Genomic DNA, 8,193 nt, shown 5'->3' on the forward strand with positions numbered 1-8,193 from the left:
AATCTCCAAAAATGTTGTGGTGAATTGGATTTGGGGAGAAGAACGTCTTCTAGGGCTGCGATGGGCTGCGATAGGCCGCGATAGCTGACTCGCGGGTCTCTGAATCTGGTCGATAAGCGGCTGATCGCCGCTCAGTTGGCGAATTTCGGATGTTGATAAAATTTTGCGTCGATACAGGCCGTTATCGAGCACTTATCGAGGCTATCTGAATACGAGTAGCCATTTTGGTCAATAAGTGCTCAATAAGGGCCTTATCGAGGCTTTCTGAATAAGGCCCTCAGTGTTACACACACTGCTGGCTTTTCATACACATCCCCAAAAAATATCACTGTGCCATATTACACGTGTAAATACTAAAGGCTATTTAATTTCTCGTTGCATGTAAACACTACGTTTGTCAAATTACCTTTATTAACAAAGACATCCAATTAACATAACACGAAGCATCATTTCTCTTTAGCGGTCTGCAGAATATGACATCACCGCACATCTGCTCCTTCAATGTGTACTCGGGAAAGCTGCCACAATCACAGCTATAAGTGTTCCGTAGCGTTTGCTTATGGTGTTTCCTCCATTCAGCGCCCCCAAACAGAATCACTATCAGATTCCTGACGCTAGTGCCGGTACATTCATCAATGTCTTCCTGCTGACATATTTGCTTGTGGCGAGTTCCTTTCTATTACGTACATTCTTCTGTGTCTAAAAGATGCAGAAAAGACAAAGGGGGGAAAAAAGAACATTTCACTTCAGGCACAGCCTGTTTCTCGTCTGTAATACCCCCACTTCCTCCTTTTGTGCTTTTCCCTACCTCTGTGACACCCCTACTTGTCTCTTGTGCTCCTCCCAGTCTCAGGGGTAGCACAATGCCTAATGTTTTTCTCATGTACCAATTCCTACACCTGGAACGCCCTGTTCACCACTGCCCACCAAGCCCAGTTGGGTTCCTCAAGTGAACCAAAACCTTTACTAAATAGATCCCATTGCCATTTCAGCCCATGCTATCTTATATTAGACCGGGGTGCTCAACTCCAGTCCTCAAGCCACCTCAACAGGTCAAGTTTTCAGGATATCCCAGCTTCAGCACAGGTGGCTCGATCAGTCCCTTTAACTGAGTCTCTCATTGAGCCACCTGTGCTGAAGCTGGGATATCCTGAAAACCGGACCTGTGGGGGGGGGGGGGGGGGGGCTTGAGGACTGGAGTCGAGCACCCCCTGTATTAGAAAACTCACTAATATAAAAGCAAATGCTTTTGAAACTATGAGGTTCCTTTTCCAACATTAGACGACAAGGCTTATTTCCCGAAAGCTTGTTCATAGCAGCATTTAGAGATATTATTTTTCCTGGGGGTTCCATAAAAGGTATCCCAGACTATGTAGAACTCCACTATCTCTTTGGCCAACATACTGTACAGTATCTGTACGATCTCTGTACTACTTGTATATTTATATTATCACATCCTCCCGGCCGTAGGAATTTACATGGTGGGGAGAAGTGAGCGGAGGGCCCTGATTTTGATACATGTACGTGAAACAAGCAGCCACCCGAGGTAGCGGTTAAGTGATCATCCACGAATAAATATTGATCGCTTGACCACTACCGTGGCAGGCTGCTCTTTTCACGTATATCTATGGGCCCTCACCACTGAGTTTTAGCACCTAGAAGTATTGTCTGCTCTCTTATTCTTTAAAAATGGCTTAAATATACACGAGCAACGATATAATATGTGAATAAACAGATACAGCACTGTATCAGTTGTAGAGTAATGGCACAGGTTGTAATGTAGTCTGCTTTGTCTAAATGATTTTAGGAGCCTGTGAATGGAAGGGAGCCCTGGAAATTTGAGGGGATACGGGTAACCTCAGGCCCGTCCTACCACATTTATATCTGTAACTGTTGATTCTTTTTGATGCAATGTCTGCCATTGTTTGGTCTCTTTGGTGTAATTCAGGACAAGCTTGAAAATGATATTCAGTCACATATTAACATAATCGTTGTCCAATATCTTTTTTAATAATAACTAAACATATTACCTATAAACGATGCATTAGGTGACACATAGGAAGTTGATGATTTGGGGGTGAAAGTGGGGAACTATACCATTTCAAACAGTAGCATTTCTTTGTAATTACTAGAACTGTGTGTTATCTGCAATGTGAAATGTATCTGTCTTGTGGTTATACTAAGCACCGTTCCCGTTGTAACCAATTTAACTTTCAGACATACACAATTGTAGCAAGCCAAAAATCCAAACCCACTGCATTGTATTCTGTGTATATCTGTGCTATTTGGAGTGCTACTAGGTTTCTGACCTAATGTATACAACAAAAGACAAAAAAGACCCAATGCTACATCCAACTTGACCAACCATTTAGTACATTACTATGTATTTTCTCTATATTGTTTCTTCATAAATATGGGTCATTTAGTTCATTACTTTGGCCTTTTTGTCTCTTGTCATTCCTATTGTAGACAAATTGCTGCGTCCTAACTTTGCCTGCAGCCCCTTAGATTCTGTCCCTATAGAACTCCCACTTCAAATCTCAGCATCCTAACGCTAATACCTGCAAATTGTACTGTGTATAATTAGCACCTTATTATCATAAACAATTGTCCTGCCCTGGAACACAAGCTCCCCTCCCACATTTGCTCTTGCCAAGATAGTCCTCCCACACTTACCTTGAATGAGAATGACAGCAAATATTCCTAAAGGTGGGAAAACGTAATTCAGTAAGCTTCTAATAAGTCATATCCGACAAATCACTGTGCATTGAAAGTTCTGGCTGTATCTGTTATGTGGTCTGTAGCCATTCAATTCTGCTGGAGAAGGGTCAGGTGACGAGACACGAGTGTCCTGGTGGTGATTAGAGATGAGCGAAACAGCCCAAATTCGTTTCCCGAAAATTTATCGCGTTTGCCATTCAAAATACAGTCCGCGGTGTAAAATCCGCTGACGGATTTGTCATAGTTTCAATCCGCGTGGATTCATCCAAAACCGCCGTTGGATACAACCTGCTGGTGAATTGGAACAATACGACCTGTGGATTCCGCAATCCACTGTCGGATTGCTGAATCAACGGATTGGATTCTTAAAATCCGTCAGCGGATAGCGGAATCCGGGGATTTTATTGTCAATAATAACAAAAAAAATCCCCAAAAGGTGAATTGTCCTTTTTTGAGATTGATCTGCGACCAAAGGAACCGACCAATCCGCAGTGGACCAAATCAGCCAGGGGGAAAAAAACACCCATTTCTAGTGGTGATCTACTGTATCATTGCAGGAAAAGGATCCGGTGACAACACAAGTTTCCCAGTGGGGATCTGTATAAGTGACAGGTGTACGGTGGGAACAATTTTGAGTAGGGTGGATTAGGTAGGCATAGGGTATATAAAGATGTACATAAGTTGGAGTTTGTCCAAGAGAAGGTTGGCTGGTTGGTTGGCTGGTTGGATGGCTGGCACAAGGGGGAATGGAAGTGGTGGGAGTGAGTACGAGGGATCCCGGTAGGGTGGACGTGGGCAGAAAAACAATCTAATTAATTTATCATGGAAAGTTAAGTGAACCGATATCGGGGAAGCTATTGCTATGGGTGGTATTATGTAGAAGTACCGAGGGAACCACTGCACAAACGAACAGGACAAAAAGAATTCCCATCATTAATGACAGGAGATTCATATAAATCATCCAGGTGATGACCTTGCTTGTGGGTACTGCATCTGTAAGACGTACATTGTTCCGTATCTAAAAGATGCAGAAAAGACAAATGAAAAAAGAACATTTAATTCCCAGCACTGTCTATACTGTATGTCATCTTTATACATGTATATCATCTTTAATATTCCACTCTTTTTTTCTCCTCCTCTTTACACTCCCTTCTTAGGTGATTTTCTCTTTCTTTGTGACACCCATATTTCTCTAGTTTTCCTCTAAGTCTCACTGGTAGCTCAATGCCTGATGTCCCTACAGTACATCTGGAAATCGGTCCCCCACTGTTAGGAAAATATGACATCTTTTTTTTTGTTTATCACTTTGCACAGCGCCACGTTGCAAACTTTTGTGCTCATTGGCCTTGAGTCCTAAAGCCACGATCCTGGAAATGGTACCCGGTGGGGACTACCATTCAGGCCAATGGCAGTTACCGGGATCATATGATTGAGCAAAAGGAGGAGGTAAAATAAATTGTAGTTTATTTCAGGAAAAGACATACACACAATGGATCACAATATGCAATAGAAAATACGCTTACTGGGGGTCTGGGCTAACAAACTAAACTTTCCTAGTCCAAATAGCTACAAAAGGAAGTCTGTATGAGTCCTTCTCAATGACTGGGAGGTACTCACAACAGTCCTGGAACTCAATTCGGAATGCAATTTCAGCCGCGACTGCTACGCTCCGTTTTCAAAACTTGGCCCCTGAAAAGCGGAACTTATAAAATTTCTTGCCTTGAAATCTCTGAAGCCGGCTCGCATCTATTTCTCCCAGAGCATCTTTGAATTTGCTGCTGGTTTGGCGCTTAGAATCCAAAGTCCTGATTGGCTGCAAGGTTTCTTATAGGTTTTGGAGTCCCATTCACAAACCATTACAGCCAATCAGCGCGTGGGAATTTCCCTGCCAGCCTATCACCGATTTGCCGGTATACTGCAGCCGGGTGGGCACAGATTTAAATTCTGGTAAGGGGCATGCACCAACCTGGCACCTCTGCCTCTTAGCATATTGTGCTTCAATGTATCCAAGAATCTTACCTGATTCCCGGGTACATCTTTGGGGTACCCCATAACTCGGGAACCCCGCTACATAGCCACAATCTGTAAAGACTTTCTCCGTCAAACCCACCTGAACCTCATAGCCTAGCAATTCCGGCTTGCTGGCACCCCTGGAAAGGTAAAAACACACAAAAAAATCTCTATCATCGCATCATTTACACACAGCCACAGTAATGCATATACAACAGCTGGGTCAAAGAGCTGACACTCTAGTACCCCAAAACACAGTTCAGGGGCACCCAAGTGGGCTTAACCTGTATTATTGAGCCTGGTTACCCCCTCACCGTCACAATGTGGCCCAGCTAAAATATTGCTATTGTAAGCTTCCATGTATCTTGTATTTTACACAGGTAAATACATTTGTGCCTCAATGTTTAAAGCCTTTTTAGAAGCCATTGTTGACAAAATCATATGCTTCCACCGTTGCTCCAATCTACAGTATCCAGTAAAAGGAATCATACCACCTATTCCCTCTCCTGCCTTTGTTACTACAATCTCCAGTATGGAAGAGAATTAGACCATTTATTTCATGGGGTCTATTACCCTGATCTATCAAGGAAAAAGTTAGATTTATCAAAGAAAAACTTGCTATCTCATTGGCCATATACAACAAGGCAAACACCTTATAGACAAGGTGTTCAAGGACCCCAGGTAACATGCACTCAAACCTAAGAGTGTAGAGCAGGAGTGCGTAAACGGGAGAGGGTGGGGCGCAAGAATTTCTAGGGGGCGGGGGTTACAGTTGCCCTGCGCTCATCCCCAAGGCATTTCAATTAAATGCCGGGGGAGGCTTGAGGCCTCTGTAACTCCCTCACCTGCTCTCAGCCGGCGCTTCAGCGACGCGTTGCCATGCGTCATTGGGTCATGTGATGTGACGCCGTGGAAACGCACGTCAGATTACGCTGCAGGGTCACGTGATGTCACATGACTCGCGGCGTCATTTGACGCTGGGTCCTTGGCGAGGGGAGGGGGGGGGAACTCAGGGATTTTGTGCACCCCTGGTGTAGAGGATGAAGTAACCAGAGGATGGGTACTGGATAATGGAGGGTGAGGAGTAAGTATACGGTAAACACTAACTGCAGTATATTTACTGAGTAGATGAAAGTCCTGGAAATTGGGGGGTATGTGGGGGGGGGGGGCAGGTAACCTCAAGTCTGTCTCTCCTATTTTTTTAATATCTATAAGTGTTAATCCACTTTGCTGCAATGATTCTTGGAAATTACACTTTTTATACATATTCATTCGTTTCTTGAAAAATATATATTTTTATAATTAAAACATAATGCCCCTAGAACTATGCAGTAGGTGACACATGCAGTAGTAAGCTGATGCTTTTGGGATTCAAAGTGGGGAACTATACAATTTAAAATAGTAACATTTCTTTATAAGGACTAGTTTCTGTGTTGTTACCTGCTAGGTGAAATCTATTACTCTTGTGGTTATACTTTGTGCAAAGTAACAATCATATCTCCCTGCACTCTTTTGTAATATAAATAGTACTTGCGAGTAGTCTACTCTCTGCGAGCAAGATCCGAATTAGAAGAGGACAATTTAATCTGGTAGTTCTTATTGGCCGTCAAAGCCGGCCAATCAGATCAGCAGGTAACTCACTGGTCCGAAGGACGCAGTGAGAAAAAAAATACCTGACTAACAAAAAGATGACATAAACCGGTATCTAGTGCAACAGTAAATTAAAATAGTGTGCACTACAATATGAGAGTTAGTGTAAAAAAATCCAAATGGGGGATACCGAGCAGAGCACCTCGCCGGACGCCCACAGGGAGGCAAACTCTGAAACCGTCGCAGTGGACTCAGCGTATGTGTTCTCTGCCCGGATACGGGAGTGCACCAGCGCCCGGAACATGGCCACGATGTTTGTTGGGACCTCCCTCTCCAAACACTGCTTCCTGGTCTTATAAACGGCTAGCTTGGCCAATGCCAGGAGCAGGTTGATGAGGAGATCCCTAGGCTTATTGTCCCGGGACACTGGGCACCCAAAAATAAAAAGGTGAGGGGAAAAAGTGCAGCCAGAACTGCAGGAGAAGGCCCCTTAAAGTGGACAAGAGGGGCTGCAGTAGAAGAGGAGAAGGAGAAGGAGGAGAAGAGTAGCACACCATCTGTTGTAACTTAAAGTGATTTATTTGACCTACTGGACAGACCTTTTTCTTTAAACTACAAAAGATGTGCAACTCCTCTTCTTCATCACTTTTCCTTCTGCACCCCAATCCTGCCCCTGTAGAACCCTATCACACCTACCACAAATGTTAGCAACCCAACTCTAATATCTGTAAATAGTACTGTGTATAACTAGCACCTTATAATAACCAATTATTACCCTACCCTGGAACACAAACCCCCCTCCCACAGTTGCTCTTGCCAACATAGTCCTCCCCACGCTTTTACCTGGCATGATAAGATGATGGCAATTAATCCAAAGGGTGGAAAAAGGATTAAGCTTATGATGGACCATACCATACAATCACTTTCCCTGCGCCATGGTTGTCCTTCTCGTCTCCCCTCTGTGGTCTCTACATTCAGCACTGATGGAGAAAGCTCTGGTGACGAGACACTAGCTTCTTGGTGGTGACTTGTCACTGAATGAAAAGGATCCACTGTCCAGAAACAAATTTCTTGATGAGGATCTATATAAGTGAAAGAGGTGTATGGTGGGGGATGCTCAGACAAGGGTAGTGGAGGTGGGCAGAAGGACGATAAATAGGGGGGACGTACATGGACTGAAGTAGGTCCAAGAGAATGTGAATAGGGGGGAGGTGAGAACAGCATTTCCAGGTACGGTGGAGGTCGGCAGAGGGTAGAAGACAAGGTAGGTTGTTGGTAGGGAGGAGGTGGATCGAGTGGAGGTATATACGAGGACGGTGACCCACAAATATTTGGGTTGTCAGTTTCTAAATTTTCATGCATCTTCCTGCTTGTTGTCTCTGTCTCGCTCAGTGGAGCTCTCTCTCTCTCTTTCCCTTGGCAGTGCTGTCACTCTCACTGCCTGTGACAATGTCTCTTTCCTCAGAACATTGTGTCTGCATGTAAGTTTCTCTCTCAGCGTGATGTGACCTGTCGCACTAGGAGCAGAAATATCAGTTTATTCTGGTTTGCAGATCCCACCTACTGAGCAGGTACTGTAGCTCACACACTTCTACACATGTAGACAGTCAGAAAAACCTTCTAACGTACGTCCCCCCCCCCTAACACATTTTTCAGGCTTGCAGGGATTGTTTACAGTTCATAAAATGTGAGAGAACTAGAATAACTACTCTCAGCTGTAATTGTATACTTCAAAGTTAACATTGACACTGCATCTTGAACCTCCCTTTTTTTTTTTACATAGGTGAGAAGCAGAGTTTGTTTGTTGGCGTTTCAGCTCTGGGGATCCCTGGTTCCACAAATACATACAGGTAATCCTCGTTATCCAACGTT

The 8,193-nt window shown here is 44.0% G+C and overlaps 1 long non-coding RNA gene across 1 annotated transcript; it reads right to left on the minus strand.

Annotated features, from left to right (window-relative positions):
- Positions 1–414: 414 nt before the first annotated feature.
- LOC142496560 (uncharacterized) lies at positions 415–7,936 on the minus strand. Its single transcript, XR_012802058.1, has 3 exons — positions 7,165–7,936; positions 2,677–3,739; positions 415–699 (listed from the first exon to the last, which is right to left on the minus strand). It is a non-coding gene; the product is annotated as an uncharacterized LOC142496560 (long non-coding RNA).
- Positions 7,937–8,193: the final 257 nt, after the last annotated feature.

This window comes from Ascaphus truei, chromosome 6, assembly GCF_040206685.1.
Source record: "Ascaphus truei isolate aAscTru1 chromosome 6, aAscTru1.hap1, whole genome shotgun sequence".
Classification (NCBI taxonomy): domain Eukaryota; kingdom Metazoa; phylum Chordata; class Amphibia; order Anura; family Ascaphidae; genus Ascaphus; species Ascaphus truei.